Consider the following 14948-nt stretch of genomic DNA (forward strand, 5'->3'; position numbering starts at 1 on the left):
TTAAAAATTATTAGCAATACATTTATAGCAATATATAATATATTCCGATCACCATGTAAGCATGAAGGAAAAGTTCTTTGTTTAGAAGAGAATCTGTAGAACATATATTATGAGCTCTGTTGACTAAAGATTTGATTACATCATATTTCTGACAAAGGTGGTGATGATGCGAGTTAGAATCAATGTATTTACCAGTATGAGTTGGTTTACGATATACTGAGAACTGCAGACTACCATCTGGTTGATGCAGAATGAGAACATCCAGAAAAAGATCACAATTATATCTTCTTCTTCCAGGGTAAATTTGATTCTTTGGTTTAATAAATTAATTTTTTTTTTGTTAAGAAATTCACGAAGACTGGACAAGGAAGAATTCCATACGGCAAAAACATCATCAGTACCAAACTGATTTTAGGTGAAAAAACGTCCAGAATATGTTTGAAATGTTGCATAAAGTAATTAGCTAGAGTTGGGTAAAGGGGAGGGGGGGGGATCCCACAGCTGTTCCCTCTCATCTGTTTGCACTGTTTATTCTCAATGAAGAACAAAGTCAAATAATTTTACAATATCAGGAGGCAAGTCATTATGAAGTAATTCAATCTTATCTCTTTCTTCTTTTTCCTGGTGTTATGTTCTACTTAGAGCAGGGTCTGCTGATTAATTATATGTAGAAAGTATTTTACCTTGGGTATAATAAATGTTAGAGATACCAAGCTATTTTAAACCTGGTTTTACTCCATTTCCCAAGTAAGCAAACAGACATATAAGTCAAGTTTGCGCCTGCACATAATGTAATGCAAGTTTAGCTGACCCTGCAGGTAGTGCAAGACCAAGGTAACTCATGGTAAAAGTAGAATAAGCTCTGATCACTAATCTTAATATTTACCCATAATGCAAAGCACATCTCCCAGAGGAGATGTATGATGCTTTGTATTAAAGGCAAGGGGCCACTACCCAGACCGGTTTCGACCTTTATTGAGGTCTCATCAGTGGAAGCCAGGCTAGAAATACCAAGATTTTAGTAATACAGAGTTTATAAGTATTTTACCAGAACAAGTTACCATAAGGTGTTTAAACCTTATTAAATAAAAATCTCAGGAGGAGATATAAATGTAGAAAGTATTTTACCTTGGGTATAATAAATGTTAAAGATACCAAGCTATTTTAAACTTATAAGCTCTGTATTACTAAAATCTTGGTATTTCTAACCTGGCTCCCATTGATGAGACCTCAATACTTGGGAAATGGAGTAAAACCAGGTTTAAAAATTGCTTGGTATTCTTAACATACATATATATATAGTTGTATGAGTGAATGTATGACGGTGAAAGACAATCACAAACATCCATTCCCACGGTAGGACTTGAACCTGCAAACCACCTGACCAACTAGGTGGGGTAATTCAATCATATCCGTCAGGGATATTTGTAAAGAGTGAGACTACCACAAAACTTACTAGAAGATCTGTGGCTTCTAAGGATAATCCTGAAATTTTATTCTTTATCTAATGATCATATATTAGTATTATCTAAAGGATTAGACCATGCAGTAGCTCCAAACATCATTCCAATCTCCTGAAGACAAATATCCTCCTCTTTCTTATCCTGTAGATGGATCTTATCCTGAAGGTTTTACAGAATCCCCTGCTCTTGCAGCTTATGGATAGACTGGTCATTCTGCACTAATTCGTCTTGAAAAAAAATCAGGAATACATTTCACTTAAAGAACCCAATAAATCCAGTTTAGCAAGTCACACATTATCTATAAAACAAAATTTATTTAAATTAAGGGGATATTAAATCCCACATTGTTTTAAAACCGAATAAGAAACTCAAAGATTGGAATCAGAGAGTTTCTTGCCGAATATAGTATAGTAAACTATAAAGTATCGGCGATCACTAAGCGTCCGCTAAATGCAAGTGGCCCGGCACGTAGTGCAATACCGGAAATCTGGCAGCAAAGTCGGTAAAGTTCTGATCACTATTCTTAGGTATTTACCATAATGTAAAAACACATTTCCTAGGAAATGTATGCTGTTATTACATTATGGTGGTGAGGTCACTACCCAGACCGGTTTCAGCCTTTTTTGAGGCTTCATCAGTAAGTAGCTAGAATGGGAGTTCATGCCTTTCATCACTGGCCTCTTTAGATTTAAAAAAAAAAAGTTGTGCTGAGAGTCAGCTTGATAGTGAGAGAGGAGGAGAAAAGATAGAGTGGATAGTAGTAGATAGTTAAGAGGCCTCAGTCGATCTACTTGGCCTGACTTAAATGTCAGCACCAAGCAGATCTCCGACATTATCTCCCTCCATCCGTTCTTTTCAGCTTTCCCCGGTCAGTCACCTCTTCAGGTGTCTGCCCGAGGAAAGTGGGGAAAAACAAATGAAAGAAGCACCACATGAAAAAGAGGAACTAGTAAATAACATTAAAAATTACATATAACAATTTGTAAGAAACTAGGTAAATTCTGAAATTTCAACCTGAATGACCAGTTTAATACTGAGAAGAGCGGGGGAAGAGCCTGGCCTGGGTGATGCGGCCCACAAGGAGCTGCACCGCCTCGGTGTAAGCCTTCGCAGCCCAGGTTCTCAGGATACCCCCTCCTGTGTGGAATAGACAGACCTTTTTTTACAACAAAAATTCTAATCTGAAAGAGGACAAAAAGAAGAAAAAAAACAAACCAGAATTTTTTTTTTTTTTTTTTTTTTTTTTTTTTTTCCCCGCTCTGGCAGATCGATACTAGGAGTCGACTGACTTGTTAGGCGAGGTTTAACTCCTCCTGCTGTCTATTGTTATGGGTTTTAATGATGAGATCTGCTAATTTGTCTCCACGGACGTGGTTTAGCATGTAGAGGCCTCTGTGCAATGCTAGTCCCACGTCGTCCCCTGCATCGATAAGACCAATGATCTTTTCAGGAGTGATTTCATTTATATTATCGACAAACACGTCGTTCCATTTTGCACTGACGACTCTTGGCCCGTTTTGTCCTGTGAGTATCAGTTGAATGTCTCCGAATGTTTCTATTGCTTTTCGTAGTCTTGCCGCCTCCTCGGGGAAATCTTTTAAGAGATGCAATATAGGTGCATTGGCCTTTGCATGAGGGAACTTTGTGGGTTCTGAAGTTGACTTTATATTTCCAACTTGTGCCGGACTTCCTTGTTTCGATTTTTTAATATAGACCGAATTAATACCAAAGTGTATAGCGAAAAGAACTTTATACTCTGCTATACGAGTTTCCGAACAGGTGCAACCATTAAGTTACTTAAATATAAAGAGCTAATAAGCTTCATTTCGGCAACAAAAACATTATTTAAATTAAGGGGATTATTAAATCCCACATTGTTTTAAAACCGAATAAGAAACTCAAAGATTGGAATCAGAGAGTTTCTTGCCGAATATAGTATAGTAAACTATAAAGTATCGGCGATCACTAAGCGTCCGCTAAATGCAAGATTTGCTGCCAGATTTCCGGTATTGCACTACGTGCCGGGCCACTTGCATTTAGCGGACGCTTAGTGATCGCCGATACTTTATAGTTTACTATACTATATTCGGCAAGAAACTCTCTGATTCCAATCTTTGAGTTTCTTATTCGGTTTTAAAACAATGTGGGATTTAATATCCCCTTAATTTAAATAATGTTTTTGTTGCCGAAATGAAGCTTATTAGCTCTTTATATTTAAGTAACTTAATGGTTGCACCTGTTCGGAAACTCGTATAGCAGAGTATAAAGTTCTTTTCGCTATACACTTTGGTATTAATTCGGTCTAGCTACTCACTGATGAAGCCTCAAAAAAGGCTGAAACCGGTCTGGGTAGTGACCTCACCACCATAATGTAATAACAGCATACATTTCCTAGGAAATGTGTTTTTACATTATGGTAAATACCTAAGAATAGTGATCAGAACTTTACCGACTTTGCTGCCAGTTTTCCGGTATTGCACTACGTGCCGGGCCACTTGCATTTAGCGGACGCTTAGTGATCGCCGATACTTTATAGTTTACTATACTATATTCGGCAAGAAACTCTCTGATTCCAATCTTTGAGTTTCTTATTCGGTTTTAAAACAATGTGGGATTTAATATCCCCTTAATTTAAATAATGTTTTTGTTGCCGAAATGAAGCTTATTAGCTCTTTATATTTAAGTAACTTAATGGTTGCACCTGTTCGGAAACTCGTATAGCAGAGTATAAAGTTCTTTTCGCTATACACTTTGGTATTAATTCGGTCTAGCTACTCACTGATGAAGCCTCAAAAAAGGCTGAAACCGGTCTGGGTAGTGACCTCACCACCATAATGTAATAACAGCATACATTTCCTAGGAAATGTGTTTTTACATTATGGTAAATACCTAAGAATAGTGATCAGAACTTTACCGACTTTGCTGCCAGATTTCCGGTATTGCACTACGTGCCGGGCCACTTGCATTTAGCGGACGCTTAGTGATCGCCGATACTTTATAGTTTACTATACTATATTCGGCAAGAAACTCTCTGATTCCAATCTTTGAGTTTCTTATTCGGTTTTAAAACAATGTGGGATTTAATATCCCCTTAATTTAAATAATGTTTTTGTTGCCGAAATGAAGCTTATTAGCTCTTTATATTTAAGTAAAATATAAAACAAAAGATTTAGTGGAACAAAACCCAAGTGTTACACAAAAGTTTTCTTCTGGAAAGACTACAAAGAAAACCATGAAGCACACACAACAGAAACCTGAACAAAAAATGATTACTTAAAACTTTTTCAATTTTCCGAAGTTATATAGTTCGCCCACCGATTAGAGGTCCCACGACACTTCTGCGCATGTCAGAAAAAGGAGAATCCATTCCGATAATAGGGTAATCAATCTGTCTTCTGGGATGTGTTTGTTTATTATTACAGGTCGGAAAATTTAGCTTTCCTTTAACAAACATTGTAGTTTTTAAAGTGTAACTATTTTGCTTGTATAACAGTTGGAAAAATGTACGTAGAGTATTAACAAAAATAAAAAAGGTATAGCATAAAACAAAAATTTAACTAAGTTTATTTTTAAGAAAGTTTTCTATAAAATAAAAATTATACAGAAAAACAGATATTTTTTCAAATGAACTTAGATATCTAAACTTACAGTTGAGAGAATTGAGACACTTTAATGTCCTAAACAGATTAATTATTTACGACTCTTAACAAACCCATGCAAAAAAAGGTTGGAAAAAAATACCATTATCAAATCCTTTTAATCTTCATAGTCATCTGAATCGGTGTCCTAATCCCCATCACTTTCACTTAAACTGATCACAAAAGGTTCACATAATTCTTCGATAATTCTGTCTTTGTCCCAATACATATTTTCCAATGAGGTAACATGAAAGCAATATTTTCCCCAGTTTTGAACTGTAATACTTTCAATCGCCTGTTCTGAAAGCTTAAAAAGTTTCGACATGTCAATATCTCCAGTTACGTTACGATGGCGAATGAAACTTTTCACTTCTGCCCAAACATACTCAATAGTATTAATATCGCAATGATATGGTGGTAGCCTCAAAGCTAGAAATCCATGCTCTTTGAACATCGTGTGGAATTTAAATAGTTCAGTTGTGGGAGAGTTTCTTTTGACCAAATTAAGCAATTTAATTTTTCGCATATCTGGGGAATGAGAAATGTTATTTGCAGAGAGAGCCAATCCATGAGAACTTGCTTCTTATTAGACCAATTTGGAACTTTGTTTGATCGAGTAGAGTGATATGAAGTGTTATCAATTATAACAACAGCATTTTTAGGAAGGTTTGGAATCAGTTTTTCTTCTGCCCACTTTTCGAAGATAGTAGAATTTATTTGCCTATGGTAATTGGCTTTGTATAGTAAGTTTGAATTCGGTAAAAAACCCATTTCTCCACCCGCACACAAAATTATTATGCGCCAGAGGCATTTCCGTTTTGTAGCACTCCACATTCTTCTTTAGACTGCCAACATTTTCCATAATTTAAATTACTATCAATCCAAGTTTCATCTAGATACACAATCGGTTTTTTTTCCTCCCTGAAACGTCTTATTGCTCTCAAATACTGGGTTCTAGATAAAACAATGTCACTTTGCTCCATGATAAGTTTCCTTTTATTCTGGGACTTTTTAAAACAAAATCCAATTTCATGAAGTATTTTTCTTAAAGTTTCTCTTTTCCAAGGAAAATTAATTTTTTCTTTAAGCACAGGAATCAATATCGGAACAGCTGGCACTCTTTTCTCGACCACGTAAAATTCGTGAATCTTCTTATAACGTCTATATCAAAATCATTCAAAGCTACGGTTTCAATGGTTTTCTTTACTCTGGTGCTTTTTTTTTAGGAGAAGATTTAAATTTTGGCTCACCTTTACCTTTTGATTCCCTATGAATTCTTTTAACAGTCGACCCCGATACACCCGCAATTGCACTTGCACATTTTATGACTTGAGAAAGGGGAACAAGGAGACGATTCTTTTTCACAGAATGTCAGCACATTATTCAATATTCTTTTGCAAGAGCTACTGAAATGTTTAACAACAGAACTTGTTGACTGTACTGGATCCATCATACAAATTAATAATAAAAAAATAATGCAAAAAAACGACAACTAAAATCAAGCTAGTACTAGTATAGGGACAGACAAGAAAGCATGTGATTTTGCATGTTGGCGACCAATTCATACATCATTTCTTTCTCCCCTTCAAACATGAATCGACTATTCTTGGCAAAATGCCAAGGAAAGATCTACAAACTGTAGGCAAACTATACTAATACTTACCATTTACATGTTCCTTAATTTGTAATTAATTTGTTTAATTAAATAAATAAATTTGTAAATAAATTACAATAGGATAATTTATTTCAGATATCTATTAATGTAGATGGAGCTATTCTCCTGCAGCCAATAGCATACATGATATAAAATAATTAGTTTATAGTTAGCCCCATGGGATGGTCTGGCAGGGATTATATTTTTGTAGCATCTAAAAGAGATAAAGGTGGTTTATTTGTTGTGATATACAGACTAGGGATTAGTGAAGTTCAAAATACTCCAGTTGCACTTCTCTGGTAGAGGCATAGACATTAATTACATCTAGTACAAGTGAAGAGAGAAATGGAAGACAAGATGCTGTTCGAACTTTATTAATCTCCCAAGATTAAAGCTTGTCTTAGTCTGAGTTCTGGGTCAGGATGAATTTCTATGGCAAAAATACACAAACTCTCTTCTGAGGTGAAAATATGAATCCATTTGTATGCATCCATTTTGAAAGATAGCCCACAGCTTCCTGCAGCTGTGTTTCTATCACCCTCATATTACACAAATAACAGAACATGTGTAAAGTCATCCACATAGAGGGCATTACTAACAGGGAAGAAGCTGTTCGGTTATTGAGTTAACCTTGATTGCAATAAAGCACGACACTTTAAACTGAACTTTGTGATACAGTTTAGGTTCAGAAAGAGCTATTCTGGATTTGGAAGATTTGGATAAAAGTTCATGAAGAGAGGGAGATTCCCTTTGAGCCAAAGTTGAGTAGGTCTTTCAAGATTATGAATTTCCAACAGAGTTGTATGCTTTTTCCAAGTCAAAGAAAATTGATATTAAGCTGGTGTTTTACGAAGGCATCCAAATCCAACTGGGATGAATGCTTCCAGTCAGAATAGATGACTAGATGTTAAATGACATTTACAGAAGCCAGATTGTGTTCTGAAAAAAGGGAGTTGTTTCTCTTCAGAAACCATAAAAGAGTTAAATCATTTTTTCCAGAACCTTGTACAAGCAGCTGGTCAGAGCAACTAGCTGATAGTTTATTGGGGATTTAGGATCCTTCTCTGGCTTAAGAAAGTCAGGAAAGGATTTTCATCATAGATTTTGGAGATCCTTCCGAACTCTTCCACATGAAGAGCAACATTTTGTCAAGTGGACTGTCCTCTGTTGAATGTATTATTAAGAAAAGTGATATGTTTGTTGTTGCCTCTGATTTTTTCTGTTTCTTATTTTTATTTTATTTTTTTTTATGTTTCTATGGTTTCTAAACATATCTGGAACTTGTTGAAGTCCCCTGATAAAAAAGAGGATGAAATATTTATTCTCAAGAGGAATTTGGTTCAGCGCCAGAGCTCTCACCACACATGGGAGCCCACTCTCCGGCAAACAATGACTGCACTTGTGAGTGGAATGCCAGGGCTATCCTCGATGCCATAATGGCACCACAAGTAAATCCTTGGCCCTAAGTCCATGGGAGAAGTAGACTTACTGCAATATCAAAACAAGCCTTCTAACCAAATGATTCTGGTTGGCAATCCAGGACCACCCATTTTATTGAAGGATTGTCTTTCTATCACCATCATATTACACAAATGACAGAAGATGGGTAGTCATCTTTATCATCTTAAGTCAACCATATAGAGGACATTACTCACTGTTCACGTTGGCCAAAGTACTGCAAGACATCTTAAGTCAACCATATAGAGGACATTACTCACTGTTCACGTTGGCCAAAGTACTGCAAGACTACCAGGATCCTCCTTTCCAGATTTCTATGAGTTGCACTACATGGCAAACAGGATGGCAAGGCATTGGATCCCAGCAGTAATGGTTGTCTGGAAGACAGGATAGTAAAAGAGACTCAGGAGAAGTGATGCAAAGAATATGGGAAATAAATGGGTGCTTCACATGGAGGAAATGGGATTGTTAGTTCATTGTTAGAAATTGTAAGGTTTTAAAATTTGGGAAAAAAAAACAGATGATATGTAGAGTGTACAATTGGGTAGGGATATATTGGAAGAGATCTATGGGTGATGGTGGATAGAATAATTATAACACATTGCTGTAATTATGAAGATAGCACTGAATTCTGGCAATGATTTAGATGACTGATTTGTAAGGAGATTATGGTTCCACTGTATAAGGCTAATATATGGACTACTCTGCACAGGTTTGTCACCTGGTTTTCAAACAGATGAAGAGATACTGGAAGAAATCCAGAAGCAATTGACTGAGGTGGTTTCTGGTATCTGGAATATTGGGTATGAAAAGAAGTTGAGGAAATACGATTTGCAGAGTCTAGTAGATAGAGAAAAGATTGGGGGGGGATGTGATAGAGACATACAAGTTTTTTTGTTTTTTTTTAATCAGATTAAAGATGAAGAAGTTTTTCACAGAATGATGGAAGATGTGGAAAGGAGAAGGGATGATCCCTGAAAGCTATATAAGAAGGATATTTTATTATTATCTTCAGACCTCCGTGGAGTCACTTCCCCCCCCCCCCCCCCAAACAGAGTGGCAAATGATTGAAATGCATTGCCTGAGTATGGTAACTGCAGAGAATGTGAATGTGTTAAAAAAATTGCAATCGGCTATGCACGAGAGTGGGACTTGCCACAATAGAGTGACTCCACGGAGGTCTGAAGATAATAATAAAATATGTAAAATCAGTATTACTAAAAATTACTACAATATTACCAGATTTTTTTTCTCATGTACTGTACATAAATTTTGCTAATTCCTAAAAATTTATCAGAAGTTATGAGGTGGAACATGCACTATTACAGTAAAATTTCAATACATTAAAATGACTTCTTATATCTTAAAATAATCATTATCATCATGATGCACTTCAAGGATTTAGGCCTATTATTGCCTCAGAAGCCAGTAGAAGTCTCTTCAATGGATGAACTGGTCTTTTTTCCTAATGGTTTATAATGAGCTTGTTTGGGTAGTCTTTCTATTTGCAATTTTTTTAACATGCTCCAGCCAAATGTATATTTCTTTATTTTCTCCTATTATTGGTTGCTGGTTTAATTCTTTCATCATTTATAATCAAAGAGGATATTCTGCATAAACTAGAAAATATGGGATTGGAATATAAACTCTTGACTTGGATCGGTGGATGGTTGATAGACAGATATCAACAAGTGGTATATGGTTGGTGTGAATCTGCCAGATTTAAGGTGACCAGGTGTACCTAAGGGCTCAGTCCTTGGGCCACTGTTGTTCAATCCGTACATTAATGCCATTAGGAAGGGTCTAACAGGAGAAGTGCAATTGATTATTATTATTACTATTATTACGGGCAACTCCAGGGAGTCATTAAACTCATCGAGGGAGGCCCCAAATCATATTCATCACAACTATTTGACATTCATACAGTACCTATCATACCTCGCCTTAAACTCATTCACTGTCACAGCATCCACCACAGACTCAGGGAGCGCATTCCACTCATTCACTACTCTAAAAGTAAAGAACCCAGCTCTAACACCTTTACTAACCACACTTTTGCCCAGTTTCCATGGATGTCCCCTAGTCCTCCCACAACCAGCCCTGTTCTCAAAAATATCTTCTGAATTAATTTTATAGAAACCCTTCAGTAATTTGAATGTTTCAATCATATCTCCCCTCCTCCGCCTATCAACCAATTTTTGCAACCCACAAATCCTCAACCTGTTCTCATACGGTTCATTCCACAGACCTGCTATCATCTTGGTCACTCGCCTCTGGATCCTCTCCACCTCCTCCCCATCAAGAAGAAACCTAGGTGACCAAATCTGAGCACAGTAGTCTAGATGGGGTCTTATCAAGGCTCGATACAGAGGAACAATAACCTGCTTGTCAACGTATTCTTCAGCAACCAAGTGATTTGATGAGCTGATTTGGCCACTTTTGCAATGTGTCCCCTAAATTTCAATTCCTTATCTACCAACACTCCTAAATCTCGTGCCTCATCAATTTCCTGGAGCACGGTTCCACCAATGCAGTAAACTGCCTCCAATCTTTTCACCCCAAAATGCATAACCTTACATTTTGCCACATTAAACTGACATCCATTCTCCTTAGCCCAGACCTCCAATCTATCCAAATCATCCTGCAAAAATTTGACGTCATCTGCATTCACTATTGCCCTACCCAACTTCGCATCATCCGCAAACAAATGAACTGTTCCTCTCAGATCCTTTCCTATATCATTTATGAACAAATTAAACAGCAGTGGTCCAAGAACAGATCCTTGTGGCACACCACTAGTCACAGTCCGTCTTGTGGACTCTACTCCTGAGTAAACCACTCTCTGATATCTCTCCGTCAACCACCCTCCTATCCATCTCACCAACCCTATGTCCATCCCCATATGCCCCAATTTACTGATTAGAATTCCATGTGGTATCCTGTCAAAGGCCTTGGCAAGGTCCAGTAGAATCACCGTAAACCCATTACCCTTATCCAGTTCAGCCGTCACTGTGTTATAATATGTGAGCAAGTTACTGAGGCATGACCTACCCTTCACAAAACCATGCTGTCCCCGATACAGTATCCCATTTTCTTCTATCCAATCTTGTATTTTCCTCTTGACTATTTTCTCTAAGACCTTGATAATGATTCCTGTTATGCTGATTGGCCGGTAATTTTCAACAGCAGCCTTGGAACCACCTTTGTGCAGTGGAACTATTTTCCCCTCTTTCCACCCCCTTGGGACTGACCCAGTCCTCAGGCTCAAATTAAACAAAATGGTCAAGGGCACTGACAATTCTTTGGCCGCTTCACGTACGACACGAGCTGGTATACCATCCAATCCCACAGATGTATTGACATTGAGGTTCTGTAATAGACTAGTTAGCTCTACTTCATTCATCACAATTCCAGTATAAGCTGTTGGTTCTTCCATTCCTGCAAAGTCACCACCTGGGTGATATACTCTTGCAAAGTGCTCGCTCAGTAATTCCACAATATCAACTGATTCAGTTACCTCCCTACCCTCAGCATTTTTTAAGATCATTCTACCATGAGCATTTTTCCTTTTACTTGCAACATATTTGGTCACCTTTCTCCTTAAAATTCCTCCACAATTGTTTCTTTTTTTGCAGCTCAAGCTTAATAGTGTTATTCATCCATTTAACCCCTAATTGATTTATTATTCGGACTCTTGGTATACAGTCAACCATTGCCTCCTGCAAACAGTTCTTAACCACCTCCCATGCACTATCAACATCCAGCCCTTGCAGTTTTACATGCCATGGCATTGAGCCAAGCACACACCTAAGCTTGTCATACTTACCAGCCCGGTAATTCCACATGTACCCTGTCTTAATTGTAAATTCGACTCTTTTAGCCACCTCCCAAGTCATGACTTTATGGTCACTCTCACCAATTGGTGGCAACATGGTCATGTTCATTACAGCCACATTCTCGGTTGCAATTACTAGGTCCAGCACTCTCTGCCCCCTGGTATTTTCCAATACATGTTGCCGTAGATAGTTGTCCCTTAATAACCGCATAAAATCCAATTCCTTCCTCCCATGTGCCCTCTCCTCTTTCCAGTCAATGTTACCATAATTGAAATCACCCATAATAATTACCCTTCTTCCACTCATTTCTTCTATTTGCTTATGCATACTATCCCCACCATCCACTCCATCACCCGGTCTATAGCAGCACCCAATTGTATATTTTGTTCTGCTGGATTGTATCTCACACCAAACAGCCTCAAATGCGCTTTTTTCCCCATCATGCAGTTCAACTTCTATACTCCTTGGCTGAAGATCATCATCAATAACACTCCTCCCCCCTTTTTATTCACCCTGTCACTCCTGAACACGCTATACCCGTCGCATTCAATCCCACTAGCTTTATCATCTTCTGTCAGCCATGTTTCACTAATACCGACAACCTCTGGCCTGGAAGTGCCAACCATGGCCAAAAACTCTTCCTTCTTGTTCCTAATACTCCTGGCATTAGTGTACATGAATCGCAGAAGCCCATTTGTCCCATCCTTACTTTGATGCCTTATACTAACTATCCCATTCTGATTTGTTGTCCGTCGTACTCGCTCGGGCATAATATGCTCATTCATACACTTAACTGCCCCCCTAAAGTCAGCATATCTACTCCCCCCCCCCTCTTAATAAATCTAGTTTCCCTGAGTCTGTACATCCACTTCCACTTCATTCATTCATCAACACTCTTTCAAGTCTCCGTACACCAACTCCATTCAAATGCAATCCATCCATCTTATATAAGTCCTTTCGCCCATCGAACTCATTCCACACATCCACAAATTCCACACCACTCTCCATGCATAACCCACGCATAAAGTCATTGGCAATTATGGCCCTCCTTCTAAACACTTCACTGTCATACCGCGGTAAGATACTCACCATCCTAACTCTCTCACTCTTCTCTTTTGCTACCTCAAACAACTCCCTCACATCCTCTATCATTTCCATTTTGTCCTGTTTCAAATCATTCGTTCCTGCCACGATTATCATCTCTTTCACCCTCTGTTTTTGCAGTCGAATAGATTCGCTGACGTCCTTTATGATCGCACCCGGCTGGTACGACTTCGTTAAATTCTCAATTATTACGCCTCTTAATAGCGAATCCCCATACAGCACTCGCTCCTTCATTTTATTGACGTTTGCAAACATTCTATTATTTGCCGTCGCAGACTTCCGCCGGTTATTTGTTGGTACGTTCAACACACATTTTTCCATACGCTCCAGTTGTCGTTTAGCTCTGTGTATGGCACCATTCAAACGGGCAATTTCGCTACTCGCATTTATCTCACCATTTTCATTATCGATCAAATCATCCATTCTTTCTGTGTTTCTACCTTCAATTACATTTTCGGCGACGCTCTCACACCTATCTGGCACTACCACGCAATTCTCTAGCACACCGCCATTTTCTACATTCTGACTATCGTTCACGATATCGCTCTCGACACACGAAACACGCTTGAAGTCCTCATTCTCTTTACACTTTTTACACATATTAACTCCACTATCACTTTCTAACCAGACTCCCACCGCTCTTCGCAAGGCATACATCTCACAGACAGCACATTGCATAAATTCGTTTACATCAATACTCTTAAACAAACATGGCGATCTGGCCGCCATTTTTTTCTTTATCGGTGCCATGTGTGCGCTATCTTTTCTTAAAAATAATAATTAAAATAACAGAAAACACGCAAAAATTGTACAGACATACCAAGAAACAAAAGCAAACAATACTACTTAAAATTCTAGTAAAATATCTAATGTTAACACAAAATAATACTAATCTTTTCAGGAGCTCTCGACAAGCCGACGATCTAATCAGTGAATCAGGACTATTGATTGCTGATGATGTGAAGATAGACAGGGCAGTCAGGGATGCTACTGATATCCAGCACTTACAAAATAATTTCAATAGGCTGGAAATTTGGGCAAACAAAAATGGCTGTAAGTTTAATGTTAATACTTGTAAAGCTATGCACTTTGGCATGTTGAGATTTCCAGCAGCATATTATATTAGCAGGGTTATGCTACAAGAAACTGATGAGGCTAGGGATTTTGGCACAATGGTGGAGAGGAATTTGAAGTTCAAAGGTCACATAGCAACAGTTCCAAATACAACTCAAAGAATAATTGTAATGTTGATGCAAACCTTGATATGCAAGGATAAGGAAGTCATTTTGCCACTTTATAAAGCCTCATTGATAAGAATGCACCTGGATTATTGTATGCAGATTTGGTCTCCCTGGTTCCAAGAGGATAAAGAAGAGTTACAAAGATTATGGGATTTAGATTATGAGGACAGATTGCAAGTATGTGGATTACATACTCTGGTTAACAGGAGAAAGAGGTGTGATATGACAGAAATCTATAAACTTCTGAATGAGTGTAATAAGATATCATCTGATGAAATTTTTAATTATATGAAAAATGGGGAGAGAACACGGGAGGCATCCATGGAAGATAAGTCTGTTTGCAGTCAAGAAACGAGTAAGAGCTAGGTTTTTATCTCACAGAACAGTGAATGAATGGAATAGTTTGCCTTTTTGGGTAGTGAGTGCATCTAGTGTGAATGAATTTAAGGAAAGGTATGACAGCTGGTTTGGGTAATGTATAGTCTCCCTCGATGAGTCCTCAATTTCTTGGAGGTCTCTGATAATAATTTTGCTGTTTTCTTTATAAATTTCAT

At 37.8% G+C, this 14948-nt stretch overlaps 1 protein-coding gene across 8 annotated transcripts in view; it reads right to left on the reverse strand.

The window, feature by feature from the left end:
• The window catches only part of AMPdeam (AMP deaminase), a 443168-nt gene that overhangs the window by 191728 nt on the left and 236492 nt on the right, over positions 1 to 14948 (reverse strand). The window lies entirely within an intron of this gene.

The sequence above is a fragment of the Typopeltis vanoorti genome, chromosome 2 (genome assembly GCF_054136105.1).
Source record: "Typopeltis vanoorti isolate ZY-2024b chromosome 2, IOZ_Tvanoo_1.0, whole genome shotgun sequence".
NCBI lineage: Eukaryota > Metazoa > Arthropoda > Arachnida > Uropygi > Thelyphonidae > Typopeltis > Typopeltis vanoorti.